The sequence below is a fragment of the Dendrobates tinctorius genome, unplaced genomic scaffold (assembly GCF_039654945.1).
Source record: "Dendrobates tinctorius isolate UK_male_01 unplaced genomic scaffold, ASM3965494v1 ptg000007l, whole genome shotgun sequence".
Classification (NCBI taxonomy): domain Eukaryota; kingdom Metazoa; phylum Chordata; class Amphibia; order Anura; family Dendrobatidae; genus Dendrobates; species Dendrobates tinctorius.
In genome coordinates this window covers 33,792,238-33,811,046 of record NW_027361675.1, presented here as the reverse complement: position 1 = coordinate 33,811,046, position 18,809 = coordinate 33,792,238, and positions in this window count along the sequence as shown.

The following is an 18,809-nucleotide window of genomic DNA, read 5'->3' as shown; positions in this document are numbered from 1 at the left end:
GACTTATTTGATTGTTTTCAATGTTGGGACAGCAATTTTTGGGGAGCACTATACTCTGGAGAATGATAGATGGGGCCCACCATACACTGGAACATTCCAAAGGTGGACATCAGACACTGGAGCAGCATTTACAGGGCCCATTATACACTAGAGCATTAGAAATGGGGCCCATTATGTTTGGAGCATTATTTGGGCCCATAAGACAGTGGAGCTTCATCCATGGGGACCAACATATACTGTAGCATTATGTGGAGCTCATCATATACTGTTTCAAACATTATATGGGACCAATGATTCTGTATGGAGAAATAGATGGGCCTCGTCATGAGATGTAAAAAGTGAAGTATTTTTCATTGTACTATACCGCTATTTCTCTGCCGTATCGGAGCATGATGAGTTGTGGTATGTGTTAAAGGGGCGCTCTTTCGCCCAGGGCACATGAAAACCTGGAGCCAGCCCTACCCCCCCACAACTTTAGCCAAATAACCCCCATTTTTCAGTGCGTAACTTGTATTATGAAGTTAATTAAGGTTGACAAGCTTAAGTAAGAAGAATTGATGCTTTTGGCATTCAAATGGGCACTGTAGGTGTGTTTCCTGTCCTCCTCTCACTGCCGACTTTTATTCCCCATTGACTTACATTGGGTTTCGTGTTTCGGGACGACCCCGACTTTTCCCTATAATCGGCCGATCTTGCTCGACCCGACTTTTGGAAAAGTCGGGTTTCACGAAACGAAACTCGACCCTAAAAAACCAAAAGTCGCTCAACTCTAGTCACCAGTTACAACTGGAACGGAAGTTGTTACAACCCGGAAGTTGCTTAGCGCATTTATTATTATAGAAGATAGATGTATCACACCTATGTTTTTATGTGGATAGGATATTTACATAGTGAGCCTCAAAAGGGACAGTATTACTGACGTATGTAAAGTGCTATTGAAATAATAGTACTTTATTAATAAATAAAAAATTAATTATTATTACCTAAGTTATGTAGGTATGTGTTAGCTATGTAGTTGAAATCTACGTATGTGTGCCTAAATTTTTTTTGTTTTTGCTTTTGTATTTTTTTTTTTTAATCTATATATACCTATTCCTATGTATGTTTTTATGTATTTAAATATGTCTATGACATATATGTGAAAGAGATAATTAGTGGATGATATATCTATCTGCTTAGAATATCTCTCTATATATAACATATATCAAGCTATGTATAGAAGTCTTAGAAGTCTATTATCTATATCTATTTAGAATGTAACTATCATTTATATATATATATATATATATATATATATATCCATTCCAGGACCAACTTAAATAGTTTAAAGTAAGACATTTTTGTAAACGACATTTCTAGTGAAGATTTTTGGGCTATTAGGTAGCAATTGTCCTTGAAGTGGTGTATCCACCACTTTGACCCTAACATTGCTGCGTTGCTTTACTCGGGAGAATGCAACATACAATTGTCCATGGGCAAATACAGGTTCGGGCAAAAAAATGCCAACTCGATTGAGGGTCTGTCCTTGTGATTTGTTAATGGTCATAGCAAAAGCAGGTTTTAGAGGAAACTGTCGACGTTTTAGTTTAAAAGGTAACCCAGTTTCTGAAGGACACAAATCGATGCGTGGAATAAATACAATGTCTCCTTCAGCTGAGCCAGTAATCACTTTAGCCTGTATGATGTTGCGGAGTAAGGCAATGACAATGAGGCGAGTGCCATTGCAGAGACCTTTCTTGGTGTTTAAGTTTCTTAATAGCACAATGGTGCCAATTTTAAGTTTTAAGAGATGTGATGGCATTCCTGATGGTGTCAGAGAGTTTAAAAATTCAACTGGGTAGTTTTCACATTCCTCTGCCTCATCAGCATCTACAGAATCATCGCTTGTATATACAGTATTATCACCACTGATGCGATCCATTACTTTACAGTTCAGAAAATCTGCGTCATCATTTTTTGGACATAGTATAGCATGTGATGCAGCAGTGTTGAGGCTTTGTTTGTCATTAACATCAATGCAAATATGGTCTCCAAAGATCTCGGTTACTATAGAGCCAATGCAAAGCATGTCTGGAGGAATTTCAATGACATCCTCTCCAAGGTTATGTTCATTAGACAGCTCACCATTTCCAAGTTTAAGCAACCAAGTGCTGTATTCAGGATCAGTGGAGCGCATGTTGTTGATTAGCGGTAGTCTGGTAAAATGTTGCCAATGTTCTGAATATTTAATGCAGGAATCTACAATGTCTATTCTTGTTCCGTGAGCGATGACGGGAAGACATTGTCTGAAGTCTCCTCCAAGAACAATAACTTTACCTCCAAACGGTGTTTTATTTTTTTCAGCAACATTTGGTGTCATGATGTCACGTAGAAGTCTGTCTATCACATTCAATGCATGTTTTTGGACCATAGTGCACTAATCAATAATAAAAAGTTTTGTACTCTGTAAATGTTTTCCTGCATTTGTATCGTTTTTAATCCTGGAAACGGATGTTTCGTTGATCGGAATAGGTATGCCATAGAGAGAGTGGATTGTTCGGCCTCCTTGCATCAAGTTAGATGCTATTCCTGTAGTCGCTGCAGGTGAGACAATTTCTCCTTGTCCTCTTAAGTGATGTGTAAGTAGATGGTATAGGTAGGTCTTTCCACTGCCACCAGGTCCGTCGAGAAAAAAGCACTTTGGTGTTAAACTGCTATTTTGTAAAGCTTCAGTAATGACATTGTAGGCAAAAAGTTGCTCCTGATTAAGAGTTTCTTTCATCTCTGCAGCTTTTTTTTAACTCATAATCCTTATCATATTGTTTAAGGAGGTGTTTAATATTTTTTGCTGGGCATGGTAAATTGAAATCAGCAAAAGTTTTTCCATGGACTATGAGGACATCTTGGACATCTTTCATAGCATATCCTTCACAATCGATACACTCTTCAGTGTCGCTGTGGTATGTATGACAGTAGTCTTGTAAAAAATGGTCCTTAAATTCATTCCACAATTCAAGTGGATTACTGGGGGGGCCAAAAATACAGATATAAGTAAACATTTCTCTAAGTTGGGAAGGCATGTTAAGAATGCAAGCATCTCTTAAAGTATGTCTCCAGATGCTATCATCAAATAATAATCCGAGTGCTAACGCAGCATCCTTAAAGGTTTCATGCATAATTCCACTGACGGTTTTAATGCTGTCAAAACTGGTAGCAGCTTTTACATGCAGTAACAACAAACGTAAATAATAGCGTTCTTGGTCTTTCACACTAACAGTATATATTCTTCCAATAGCTGTGAGACCCCCTCGTTTTCTTTGTTCCCATGTGCCTTGTTTCCAAACGTAGTGTTCTGGAAGTTCGTGGTAGAAATAGTTATGTGCATTGTGGTCGATCTTATTAAGGTTGAAATACGCCATAAGTGTAGAATTAGAATTGAGCTTTTGATGGATGTTGTCTGCAGAGTCACTCTCATGAAAATAGAGTGGTTGAGAATTAGGCAGATGTACGGCTAGGCGAATGATGGCATGAGATTGTTTATGCATAGGAAAAGCAAATATCCACCATGCAGCCTCAGGTGCACTAACATATCTGGTATCCGTAAATTGGTGTGTTTCATCATGTTGGATGATATTTTGGGAAATTTCAAGGTTGGCTTTGTCATGTCCTTTGTAAACGTATTTAAATAAATATTTTACACTTTGAATGGAAGCACATATTTCTACATTAATATGGCACTTGTATTTGGTGAGTAAAAATGGGTTATATGGAACTACCCATGAATTGTCAATCATCTTAGAATGGTGTTCATATGTTTTGCCAATGGGTCTGCGGTAAGTGGGATAGCCATCCTTTTCTTTGATGGTATATGGTTGGTATTGTTTAGGGAAACCTTTGCTACACTTTCCAAAATCCATACAGGGAGAATTAGGATTCTGTTCTCCACAGGGACCATGAATCATGTGTTGAAGAACAATGTTATGGAGCTGAGGGTAGATTGTTTCATCAGGTATTTCAGCCCAGACTATATTGTCTATGTCCGCCTCAGTCCGTAATTTAGACAGGCTGTCAAGAATAATTAAAATATGAGCGTGTGGGAGACCACGCTTCTGAAATTCAATGACTATGGACCATTGCAGTGACATTTCCAAATAATCCACTGATAATGACTTTTATCAGGGATTCCAGTTTAATTTTAAAGACTCGTGCAACCAAGTCTGGTCTGTGTTCAACACACTGCCACGGTTCTAAATGTGTAGTAATCTCACTCCACTTAGGATTACATGTCATGGTGATAAATAGATCTGGTCGACCATACTTTGTAACAATAGCCATAGCATCCTGGTAGCGCTGCTGCATGTTTCTTGGACTGCCTTCAAAAGAAGATGGTAAAATGACAGTTTTTCCAATAGGGATGCCCTTTTGAACCGATTTTTTGAGTAGATGTTCTTGAAGGAGGCAGTAATCCTCCACTTTTAAATCTTTTTGGTGGTTGCGGATGTAATGTAGGCGATTAGCTTCGATTTTGACATAAGCATCTACTAAATATTGCTGTGTTAGCTTACCACCATTGAGGAGTGGATTAAAGTAATTTCTGACAGATAACATATAGCAATAGTATTGGAGTTGTGTGATCCTCCTCGGACTTTTGCCTTGCTGTTTGAGTCCATCATGCCATCCTTGGTCTCCATAAGGGAAAAATATTGGATAGAGGAGGGCATCCAAATTACTATGGAGAATGCTAATTTGTTGTGTTTTTGGAGCTAAAGGGTTGTGGGGATCAGGTTTTAAATGAATTAATATGTCTCTATTGAAAGGTGGCTCACCATTGTCATTTTGAAACACGACTGCTACTTCACTGACAGTGGGATTATTGTAGTGTCGAGGGTCTTGAGTACGATCTTGTTTAATAGCCATAGTGATGTTTGGCATGACAGTTCCGTTGTGTAGAGATTTAATTTTTTCTTGTTCTTCCACATCACGTAACATTTGATAAGCTTCCACAAAAGGATTAATAGTTTGGATTTGAAGGGCAATAATGTTCATCAATGTAGGATGACATTTTTGATTTTCTTTACATCGTAAGCGTTGTTCGTTTGCGGTATCGAGAATGTAAAGTTGGGCAAATGTGCGCTGTTGGTTATCTGAGGGATGTAGTGTTCCAGTTCTATGATAGATCTGGCCATGTATGCGCAAACAGTATGGGCCATATCCAGGAGGTGGTGAAATATTTGCACCCATGGAGGCAAAAGCAAAGGAACTGTTAATACTTCGAATATTATCCATGAAATTTTTGCTAAATTCACTTTGCCCTTTCAGCAAACGTGTAAAGACATCAATATTGTAGTATGGGTACATGGACTTTACCCTTCTGACAGCAGAGCGTAAAGTTATTATCAGAAGGTATCTCTGCTACAAAATGCAAAGCTTGGCAATGCTCACATACATGGGTCATGTCACCACAGCTGTGTTCAGTAATACTATTTTCATCATTAGTAAAAATGTGAGGTTGTAGTAGAAGTGCATGGCCAACCGATGCGGTGCGCCTAGTTTTGAGACCAACGTATATTTGTCTTGGTTGCACTTTCTGCGGGCTAACTGCAGCTTGTATGTGAAGAAACTGTGCGTCGGTATTGACTAATGGTGGTATTGATAGGGCAGAAACAGATTGCTGATTAGTTATGTCAGTGAATGGCATATAGGATGAAGTGTGGTAGTAACTTGTTCCACATGCTGATGTGGAAGCATCCTGCTGTGAGTCTACTAATGATGAGGAAGAAGCCGTCTGTTGTTGGCGGTGATGGGGTGCAGAGGCTTCTTCAGCCAATGTAATGGATTTAGAGTTAGGGGATTCGTGTGTGAGACGACGGCGTTTATAAGCCTTAATCTTGTCAAGTCGATGCTGTTTTTCCTCAGGAGTCTCATTAGCACGGCGTTGTTTTTGACGTAGTGCTAAAGCAGCTTTCCTTTCACTGGCATTACCATACTGTGCGTCGGTATTGACTAATGGTGGTATTGATAGGGCAGAAACAGATTGCTGATTAGTTATGTCAGTGAACGGCATATAAGATGAAGTGTGGTAGTAACTTGTTCCACATGCTGATGTGGAAGCATCCTGTTGTGAGTCTAATAATAATGATGAGGAAGAAGCCGTCTGTTGTCGGCGGTGACGGCGTGCAGAGGCTTCTTCAGCCAATCTAATGGATTTAGAGTTAGGGGATTTGTGTGTGAGGCAACGGCGTTTATAAGCCTTAATCTTGTCAAGGCGATGGTGATTTTCCTCAGGAGTCTCATTAGCACGGCGTTGTTTTTGTCGTAGTGCTAAAGCTGCTTTCCTTTCACTGGCATTGGCATACTTTTTGTTATGACTCATGTTGGCAGAGGTAAAGGAGTCTATTTGGCAGTTATCTGGCAGTGAAGAAGGCGTCCTGGAGTATTGTAGTGTAAACAGATACTAATTGGCCCTGTAATTGCCCAGCAGTAGTTATGAAGTGGTAGAGGCAAATTGGCCCTGTAATTAGACACCAGCAGTGATCAGGCAGAGGAGCAAGGCAGCAGTAGTTATGGTGGTAGAGGCAGATTGGCCCTGTAATTAGACACTGGCAGTGAACAGGCAGAGGTGCAAGGCAGTAGTTATGGTGGTAGAGGCAGATTGGCCCTGTAATTAGACACCGGCAGTGAACAGGCAGAGGAGCAAGGCAGCAGTAGTTATGGTGGTAGAGGCAAATTGGCCCTGTAATTAGACACCGTCAGTGAACAGGCAGAGGAGCAAGGCAGCAGTAGTTATGGTGGTAGAGGCAAATTGGCCCTGTAATTAGACACTGGCCGTGAACAGGCAGAGGAGCAATGCAGCAGTAGTTATGGTGGTAGAGGCAAATTGGCCCTGCAATTAGACACCAGCAGTGAACAGGCAGAGGAGCAAGGCAGCAGTAGTTATGGTGGTAGAGGCAAATTGGAGCAAGCCAACACGTCCGCACAGCAAGTCGGCGTGAGGTAAATGACGCAATTCCGCGGATCCAAGATGGCGTCAGCGAAATCTCGCGAGATTTTGCGGACGCCATTTTGGATCCTGACGTCGTCCACGCCGGCGTCATGTTCTTGCAGCGACGCCATCTTGAGTATCGTCCTCTTGCCATGTTAACCCTCAACACACACCTCCTCAACACACACTCCTCTCACCTTTCACCATCTCCACTCACGTCCCCCCCTCTTTCACTCCACATACGACCCTTTCTCTCACTCCATCTCTCATACTCACGCCATCATCGCCGCTGCTCCATGATCCCCAACATCTTCTTCCGCCGGCGCCATCCTGGATCCAGACATCGCCCATGCCGGCGACATGTTTTTGCAGTGACGCCATCTTGAGTATCGTGAAATCCCGCGATACTCAAGATGGCGTCGCCGAAAGAACATGTAGCCGGCGTGGACGACGTCGGGATCCAAAATGGCATCGGGTAAATCTCGTGAGTTTTCGCCGACGCCATTTTGGATCCCGACGTCGTCCTCACCGGCGACATGTTCTTGCGGCGACGCCATCTTGAGTATCGTGGGATTTCGCCGATCCAAAATGGCGTCGCCGCAAGAACATGTCGCTGGCGTGGATGCCGTCGGGATCCAAAATGGCGTCGGCAAAATCTCGCGAGATTTTGCCGACGCCATTTTGGATCCCGACGTCCTCCACGCCGGCGACATGTTCTTGCGGCGACGCCATCTTGAGTATAGCGGGATTTCACGATACTCAAGATGGCGTCGCCGCAAGAATATGTCGCCGGTGTGGAGGACGTCTGGGTCCAGGATGGCGCCGGCGGAAGAAGATGTCGGGGATCGAGGACCAGCGGCGATGACGGCGTGAGTATGAGAGACGGAGTGAGAGAAGGGGTCGTATGTGGAGTGAAAGAGTGAGTGGACGTGAGTGGAGATGGTGAAAGGTGAGAGGAGTGTGTGTTGAGGAGTGTGTGTGTTGAGGAGGAGTGGTGTGTTGAGGGTTAACATGGAAAGAGGTGTCCGGTGACGTCACCGGTTACAACTGGACGGAAGTTGTTACAACCGGAAGCTGCTTAGGGCATTTATTATTATAGATATATATACAGTATATATATGTCAGTGACAAATACAATTAGTATAGTGTTGCTGTCTATAAATTATAGGGGGAAATAATCATTTATTAATTAAATACATGTCCATACTTTAGAACCAACACTAGACTAATTGTATTTGGCACTAACATGTATATATACAGTATATATTATATATATATCTAATATATAAAGCTCAAGTGTGTGTATGTACAGTGCCTACAAGTAGTATTCAACCCCCTGCAGATTTAGCAGGTTTACACATTCGGAATTAACTTGGCATTGTGACATTTGGACTGTAGATCAGCCTGGAAGTGTGAAATGCACTGCAGCAAAAAAGAATGTTATTTCTTTAATTTTTTTTAAATTGTGAAAAGTTTATTCAGAGGGTTATTTATTATTCAACCCCTCAAACCACCAGAATTCTGTTTGGTTCCCCTAAAGTATTAAGAAGTATTTCAGGCACAAAGAACAATGAGCTTCACATGTTTGGATTAATTATCTCTTTTTCCAGCCTTTTCTGACTATTTAAGACCCTCCCCAAACTTGTGAACAGCACTCATACATGGTCAACATGGGAAAGACAAAGGAGCATTCCAAGGCCATCAGAGACAAGATCGTGGAGGGTCACAAGGCTGGCAAGGGGTACAAAACCCTTTCCAAGGAGTTGGGCCTACCTGTCTCCACTGTTGGGAGCATCATCCGGAAGTGGAAGGCTTATGGAACTACTGTTAGCCTTCCACGGCCTGGACAGCCTTTGAAAGTTTCCTCCCGTGCCAAGGCCAGGCTTGTCCGAAGAGTCAAGGCTAACCCAAGGACAACAAGGAAGGAGCTCCGGGAAGATCTCATGGCAGTGGGGACATTGGTTTCAGTCAATACCATAAGTAACGTACTCCACCGCAATGGTCTCCGTTCCAGACGAGCCCGTAAGGTACCTTTACTTTCAAAGCGTCATGTCAAGGCTCGTCTACAGTTTGCTCATGATCACTTGGAGGACTCTGAGACAGACTGGTTCAAGGTTCTCTGGTTTGATGAGACCAAGATCGAGATCTTTGGTGCCAACCACACACGTGACGTTTGGAGACTGGATGGCACTGCATACGACCCCAAGAATACCATCCCTACAGTCAAGCATGGTGGTGGCAGCATCATGCTGTGGGGCTGTTTCTCAGCCAAGGGGCCTGGCCATCTGGTCCGCATCCATGGGAAGATGGATAGCATGGCCTACCTGGAGATTTTGGCCAAGAACCTCTGCTCCGCCATCAAGGATCTTAAGATGGGTCGTCATTTCATCTTCCAACAAGACAACGACCCAAAGCACACAGCCAAGAAAACCAAGGCCTGGTTCAAGATGCAAAAAATCAAGGTGTTGGAGTGGCCTAGTCAGTCTCCTGACCTTAACCCAATTGAAAACTTGTGGAAGGAGCTCAAGATTAAAGTCCACATGAGACACCCAAAGAACCTAGATAACTTGGAGAAGATCTGCATGGAGGAGTGGGCCAAGATAACTCCAGAGACCTGTGCCGGCCTGATCAGGTCTTATAAAAGACGATTATTAGCTGTAATTGCAAACAAGGGTTATTCCACAAAATATTAAACCTAGGGGTTGAATAATAATTGACCCACACTTGTATGTTTAAAATGTATTAAAATTTAACTGAGCAACATAACTTTTTGGTTTGTAAGATTTATGCATCTGTTAATAAATCCTGCTCTTGTGTGAAGTTTGAAGGCTCTAACTTATTTGCATCTTATCAAACCAGCTAAATCTTCAGGGGGTTGAATACTACTTGTAGGCACTGTATTTATGTATGTATGTATGTATGTGTGTGTGTGTGTGTATGTCCGGGATTGGCATTCGCACTGTCGCAGCTACAGCCACAAAATTTGGCACAGTCACACGTCTGGACCCCGAGAGTGTCCTAAGCTATGTTGTGAGGTGAAATTTTAACCCCGCGTGTTCCAATTCACCAAACAATTTTGCCCCTATCTACATAATGGGGAAAAAGAGTGTGTATCAAGCCCCGCCCCTCATTATGATGTCATAATGGTTGCCATGGCGATGCTGATGTCATCATAGGTTGCAAGCCCCGCCGCTCATTATGATGTCATAATGGTTGACTATGGGATGGAGGATGTGTGATGGGTATATGGGCACTGGACTATGGGATGGAGGATATGTATGATGAGTATAAGGGCACGGGAGTATGGGATGGAGGATGTGTGATGGGTATATGGGCACTGGACTATGGGATGGAGGATATGTATGACGGGTATATGGACACGGGACTATGGGATGGAGGATATGTATGATGGGTATATGGGCAAGGGACTATGAGATGAAGGATGTATGATGGGTATATGGACACTCGACTATGGGATGGCGAATATGTATGATGGGTATATGGGCATGGGACTATGGGATGGAGGATGTGTGATGGGAATATGGGCATGGGACTAAGGGATGGAGGATGAATGATGGGTATATGGGCACTTGTCTATGGGTTGGAGGATATGTATGGTGGGTATTTGGGCACGGGCCTATGGGATCGTGGATATGTATGATGGGTATATGGGCACGGGACTATGGGATGGAGGATAATTATAATTTGCTATAACTAACCACAGTTAGTTATTATGCCCGGGCAGCGCCGGGCTCTTCAGCTAGTATATATATATATATATATATATATATAGTATGTTTATATTATATATATGATATATATAGAAATCAAGGCAGAAAAGTCCAGCAAGCGGAAACTTCGGGTGGTATAATAAAATCCAAGAATTTTTATTGCAGATAATTTAAAAAATCCAGAGTTCAGTAACAAGATGCAGACATAATGCTGAACAGACTACGCGTTTCGGCGATAACAACTGCCGCCTTCTTCACGGTCTCAAACTGCTTCTGGAATACTCCAACATTCTTAAGTAGAAAAAACATTTCTTAACCTCATAATCAAGAAGTAGTAACAGGTGTGGATAACATCCTTCAATGTTAACTCAATAGCTTCCGGAAACAAGTAGAGAAAAAAAAGCATCAGTGTGAACAGTATCTGCGCTAACAAAGTTATCTGACCAGGATAAAGAAATATAATTAAAAACACACATTATTACATTAATACAACGGTGTTATATAATGAAAACATTATGACTGAGATATAATAGCACTACTTGGAAAAACATGATATCAGAAATTATTTATAATGTATTGCTAGATCCATTCTATTATTGAATCCATGTGGTAACCTTGTATCTAAAAGAAACATCCATTTGCTTTCTCTTGCAAGAATTTTTTTGTGATAATTCCCCCCTCTTTCTGTTTTTTTAACCTGTTCAATGCCTTTAAAAGAAAAACCCTTGACATCACCCCCATGTATTTGTGAAAAATGTTGGGAAACTACAGAGGCTCCTGCTGGTGGCAAATTAACTGCATCAGAAAGATGTTTTCTGATCCTTTCTTTTAAAGTATTCATAGTGCAACCTACATACTGTTTGTTGCAAATTTCACAATTAATTAAGTAGATAACATTGGCGGTATTACAATTAATATATGAAAGAATATTAAAAGTCTGAATATTTCTGAGTATTTCTGATATCATGTTTTTCCACGTAGTGCTATTATATCTCAGTCTTAATGTTTTCATTATATAACACCGTTGTATTAATGTAATAATGTGTGCTTTTAATTATTTCTTTATCCTGGTCAGATAACTTTGTTAGCGCAGGTACTGTTCACACTGATGCTTTTTTTCCCTACTTGTTTCCGGAAGCTATAGAGTTAACATTGAAGGATGTTATCCACACTTGTTACTACTTCTTGATTATGAGGTTAAGAAATGTTTTTTCTACTTAAGAATGTTGGAGTATTCCAGAAGCAGTTTGAGACCGTGAAGAATATGAAAAATAATCTGGCACTCAAATGCTTACTGCAGCAAAAAATTTTTTTTTATTATTTATTTTTCACAATCCAAAATATAACGTTTCGGTCTGTTCAGCGACCTTCACCAGACTGGAATAAGCAAACAAAATAGAATAATAAAGTCAAGACATGACCTATATCCAAAGAGTATACAAGAACAAAAACATGTATATGTGTGTATAAAAAAGAGAGAATACACAATTATGGCTGTATATGTGAATATCATGAAAAGGTGTACTAATAAATAAACAAATGAAAAATAGATCCACCACATAATGTTAACATAGACCCTTATAGAGATTCAATGCATATTAGAATATTCAAAATTTACATAAACACATAGTAATAGAAACTCCATTTGGAACTGGTTATCAAACTGCAGTATCAAAGAAATGACCTCGCTTACCAGTTTATGCAAATGTGAATGAGCTCCAAAAACATAATGAACTGGAGCATCTAGAAATAATGAAGACCGCCTGTGAGAATATCATCCAATATAAGTGACAGATCACAAGAAAAAAACGGCCCAAAAAGCGTCTTACCAGTGAAGAATCATATGAAGAAAACCATGAGAACGGAGCGCTGTGTGGTAGCGGTATAAGCTGGTGAGAAATGCGCCCTGCAGTAATGGTGTCAGTGACCCTCTTAAATAGCGGTATACCCGGAAGTGCGATACTGGAAGTCTCGTGCGCCATGTTAGTGAGACGCTGTATGAAAGCGCCGAAGGACAAACCGGAAGTGCGTGACCGGGACCTCTCTGAAAGGAAGTGTTCAGTGGAATACACTGGTGAAACGCAAACAGGAAGAAGGTAGTGCAGGAGGCAGTCCAGGAATCTCAATGAAAGATGACTCATCGCTGGAAAATGTGTAAACATAGAAACAAAGAATATCAAGACGAGACCTAGGAAATATCAAAAAGGATCACATTAAATATAACATATTATAAAGAAATGTTATTTTGATCTGTCTAAAAATAAAACAATAAGAGCCAAAAATAATTACCTTACAAGCGGCAAATACCGCCAATTAATAAAACAACATATTACAATGATTGCAGACCAAATTATAACAAATAATTACAAATAATCATAAGCACACAAAATTGTTACACATAAATCTCCAAAGTCAAAGTCAATTCAGAATAGACCTGTGACATCATAGTCTCTATTTAATCCCATAGGTTCAAGACTCTGTAAGTAATGAATCCAATATGCTTCTCTTAGTTGAAGCTTTTTTACAAGGTCCCCACCTCTTCTGTTAATATTAACTTGCTCCAACACCAAAAAACGTAACTGTGCTACTGTATGTCCTATAGTATTAAAATGATATGGTATCGGAAGGTGATTTCGTTTACAACGTATATCCGATTTATGGTGTGATATCCGATCTTTAATTGCTTGGGTAGTCTCCCCTACATAGACTTTGCCACAAGGGCATTTGATGGCATATATAACAGATTTGGACTCACAGGTGTGGAAACCCTGAATCGGGATATCCAAGCCTGTGAGTGGATGGGAAACTTTTGGACCTTTAAGAACGTTTGCGCATTGAGCGCATTGAAGGCATGGGAACGTACCCCTTCGTTGAGTTTGAAGGAAAGTTTGTCTAGGAACTATAAGAGTGGAACCAATCAGCCCTAATAATTTTATTCCTCAAGTTACTCGGTCGACGAAAGCAAGGAAGAAATGGAACTTGAAATTCTTCAATATTTGGGAAACTATCCCGCAAAATATGCCAATGTTTACGTATTTTATCATGTATTTTATACATCAAAGGATGAAATGTATGAATAAAAGGGACTCTCCGCGAAGTGGAAAGTTTTTTAGAAATGTGTGTTTTTTATATCGACATTGTCGGAGTAGTTGTCGAGGATAACCTCTCTCTATAAATTTGTCTTCCACCTCGTTCATTCTTTGTGTACGGACTACAGGATCACTGACTATCCTACGTACTCTCTCAAACTGGGAGAGTGGAACCGATTTTTTAATAGCTTTCGGATGGCAACTTTGATAAAGCAATAAATTATTGCGATCCGTGTCTTTCACATAGAGGTCTAATGTCAAATTTCCCTCGTCATCCTGTAAAACTTTGGTGTCTAAAAAATTAGAATTAGATTACATTTATCCTAATATATTATATCAGTCCCATTGCCTATTATGGCGTCGCTATATTGACGACGTTTTTTGCTTTTGGCAAGGTTCCAGTGATAGTTTACAACAATTCTTTGCAGAAATTAACCAAGTTTGGCCTGAACTAACCTTCTCTTTAAATTTTGACAAACGTGAGATCAATTTTTTCAATTGGATATAATTCCACACCAAACATAAAAAAGAGGGTGGTCAAAAGTATTGGCACTCTTTGAAAAATCATGTGATGCTTCTATAGTTTGTGTAATTAACATCACCTGTAACTTACCAGTGGCACCTAACAGGTGTTGGCAATAACTAAATCACACTTGCAGCCAGTTGACATGGATTAAAGTTGACTCAACCTCTGTCCTGTGTCCTTGTGTGTACCACATTGAGCATGGAGAAAAGAAAGAAGACCAAAGAACTGTCTGAGGACTTGAGAAACCAAATTGTGAGGAATCATGAGCAATCTCAAGGCTACAATTCCATCTCCAAAGACCTGAATGTTCCTGTGTCTACCGTGCGCAGTGTCATCAAGATGTTTAAAGCCCATGGCACTGTGGCTAACCTCCCTAGATGTGGACGGAAAAGAAAAATTGACAAGAGATTTCAACCCAAGATTGTGCGGATGTTGGATAAAGAACCTCGACTTACATCCAAACAAGTTCAAGCTGCCCTGTAGTCCAAGGGTACAACAGTGTCAACCCATACTATCCATCGGCGTCTGAATGAAAAGGGACTGTATGGTAGGAGACCCAGGAAGACCCTACTTCTTACCCCGAGACATAAAAAAGCCAGGCTGGAGTTTGCCAAAACTTACCTGAAAAAGTCTAAAACGTTTTGGAAGAATGTTCTCTGGTCAGATGAGACAAAAGTAGAGCTTTTTGGGCAAAGGCATCAACATAGAGTTTGCAGGAGAAAAAAAGAGGCTTTCAAAGAAAAGAACATGGTCCCTACAGTCAAACATGGTGGAGGTTTCCTGATGTTTTGGGGTTGCTTTGCTGCCTCTGGCACTGGACTGCTTTACCGTGTGCATGGCATTTTGAAGTCTGAAGACTACCAACAAATTTTACAGCATAATGTAGGGCCCAGTGTGAGAAAGCTGGGTCTCCCTCAGAGGTCATGGGTCTTCCAGCAGGACAATGACCCAAAACACACTTCAAAAAGCACTAGAAAATGGTTTGAGAGAAAGAGCTGGAGACTTCTAAGGTGGCCAGCAATGAGTCCAGACCTGAATCCCAATCCCATAGAACACTTGCGGAGAGATCTAAAAATGGCAGTTTGGAGAAGGCACCCTTCAAATATCAGGGACCTGGAGCAGCTTGCCAAAGAAGAATGGTCTAAAATTCCAGCAGAGCATTGTAAGAAACTCATTGATGGTTACCGGAAGTGGTTGGTCGCAGTTATTTTGGCTAAAGGTTGTGCAACCAAGTATTAGGCTGAGGGTGCCAATACTTTTGTCTGGCCCATTTTTGGAGTTTTGTGTGAAATGATCAATGTTTTGTTTTTTGCTTCATTCTCTTTTGTGTTTTTTCATTTAAGACAAATTAAATGAAGATAATAATACCAAATAATTTGTGTTTGCAATCATTTTCAGGAAGAAACGGAGTATTATCTGACAGAATTGCAGGGGTGTCAATACTTTTGGCCACAGCTGTATATCATATATATAATATATATATATTTTGTATATATATATATATATATTATATATATATTAGATATATATATATTATATATATATTAGATATATATATATAAGTGTGTGTGTCACTGACATGTGTATATATATGTATGTTTTCTATATGTATATATCTAGTGTTTTGTGAGCTGTCAGTGTGATTTTACAAAAGCCTACAAATGAATTATCACCTATTCTACTATGTATCTCTGTTATGAATGAGTCATCGAAGGAGGAAAAAACAAAAATACAAGCTAAGTCCAGAAAACCGGAGAGGTTGGTAGCTATCGGATTGCAGACCCCTGATCCTATCCACAACAACTAACAGTAGCCGTGGGGGGTTCCTACGATGCCCTAGACCCCTCGATCACAGCCCGAGAACTAAATAGGCCTAAAGAAAGAAAGGGGAAATCTAAACTGCCCCAGAGCAGACCCCAAAGCAATAGGCAGCCCCCAACATATAATGACGGTGAAGCAAGATGAAAACACTAACACAGAAAGATAGGTTGAGCAAAAGATGGGGCCCAAGCTAACTAAAAAGGACAGGATAGAAAAGCTGCTGTCTGCAATCTGTAAAAAACCCTACCAAAAAATGTCCCAACCGTCTGATAGAAAAACAGGCCCTGAAGTCGCTAGGACTTCAAAAAGACTATATCAGCACTCAGGTAAATTCTGAAGACAGAGCAAAGAGACAAACTGATCAGAGACAAAAATGGAACTCAGCACACCCCCGACTGGGGATGGCTGAACTCCAAAAAACAAGGTAAACAAAACAAAACTAATAAGTTCAAAAGCAGAGCAAAAACTTATCTTTGGGAAGCAGGAATCAGACTGGTCTCCAAGAATCCAGCAGAGAAATCACCAGCGACTCAGAAGGGCTTCGGCTGCCTTATATCCAGTCAGAATTTCCTGTTACCCAGTCATCATCTACCAGATCAGGGGTTTGGTAATCAGCCTCACTACCTTCCTTCACCAGAAGAGGGAGTTCATCAGACATCGACGGTGAAGGGGAAAATGAACTCACAACAGTACCTCCCCCTTGAGGAGGGGTCACCGAACCCTCATCCACGCCACTAGGGCGATCAGGATGGGCCCGATGAAAGGCATGAACCAATCTTTCTGCATGAATATCGGATGCAGGGACCCAAGAATTATCCTCCTGGCCATAACCCTTCCATTTAACCAAATACTGGAGTCTCCGTCTAGCCAGGCGAGAATCCAGTATCTTCTCAACCTCATATTCCACATTACCTTCAACCAATACCGGGTCAGGAGGTGCCACCACAGGAACTACTGGCTCAACAAACCTCTTTAACAGAGACTTATGAAATACGTTATGGATCTTAAATGTAACAGGAAGAGCCAATCGAAAAGAGACTGGATTAAGAATCTCCAAAATCTTGTAAGGTCCAATAAATCTAGGTTTAAACTTTGGAGAAGCCACCTTCATAGCGATATTCTTTGATGACAACCAAACCATATCACCCACCTTAAACTGGGGACCAATGGTCCTATGCCGGTTGGAAAACCGCTGGGCATTTTCCTGGGAGAGAGACAACTTATCCACCACTTGGTCCCAGATCTGGTGCATTCTCTCCACCACAGTGTCAACACCTGGGCAGGCAGAAGGCTCCACCTGCCCTGAAGAAAATCGAGGATGAAACCCAAGGTTACAAAAAAAAGGTGACATCAAAGTGGCAGAACTAGCTCTATTATTTAAAGCAAATTCGGCCAAGGGCAAAAATGAAACCTAATCATCCTGATCAGCAGAAATAAAACATCTCAAATACGACTCCAAAGTCTGGTTTGTTCTCTCCGTCTGCCCATTGGTCTGAGGGTGAAACGCAGAGGAGAAGGACAACTGAATTCCCAGCTTGGAACAGAAAGTCCTCCAAAATCTAGACACAAACTGAACACCTCTGTCAGATACAATGTTCTCAGGAATCCCGTGCAAGCGAACCACCTGTTGCAAAAACAAGGGCACCAACTCTGAGGAAGATGGCAACTTAGGGAGTGGTACAAGATGGACCATCTTAGAGAATCTATCACAAATCACCCAAATAACAGTCATTCTCTGAGAGACAGGCATATCAGAGATAAAATCCATTGAAATATGGGTCCATGGCCTCCTGGGCACGGCAAAGGCATCAACAACCCACTAGAGCGAGAACAAGGTTTAGACCGAGAGCAAGTCCCACAGGACTGCACAAAATTCCTGACATCACGAGACAAGGCGGGCCACCAAAAAGACCGACTCACCAAATCTCTAGTACCAAAAATACCTGGATGACCAGCCAATGCAGAGCAATGAACTTCAGACATCACTCTCTTCCTCCACTGGTCAGGAACATACAATTTTCCAATGGGACAACGCTCAGGTTTGTCCTCCTGAAACTCTTCCAGAGCATGTCTCAAATCGGGCGAGATGGCAGAAAGAACTACCCCCTCACCTAAGATGGTAGCAGGTTTGGTCACAACAGGAGAATCAGCAAAAAACTCCTAGAGAGGGCGTCTGCCTTGACATTCTTATTGCCCGGAAGAAAAGATACCACAAAATCAAAACGTGTGAAAAACAAGGCCCACCTAGCCTGTCTAGGATTCAAGCGTTTGGCCGACTCCAGGTAAATAAAATTCTTGTGGTCAGTAAGGACCACGACTTGATGTTTAGCTCCCTCCAACCAATGTCTCCACTCTTTAAATGCCCATTTCTTGGCTAACAGTTCCCGATTCCCCACATCATAGTTACATTCGGATGGGGAGAACTTTCGGGAAAAGAAAGCACAGGGATTCATTTTAGATGTTAAAGGATCTTTTTGGGACAAAACAGCTCCTGCACCAATCTCAGAAGCGTCCACCTCTACCTGAAACGGGAGTGAGACATCAGGTTGCCGCAAAACCGGAGCAGAAGTGAACCTTCGCTTCAGCTCCTGAAAGGAAGAAACAGCCTCCGGAGACCAATTCAGCACATCAGCACCCTTCTTAGTCAAATCAGTCAATGGTTTGGCAATACCAGAAAAATT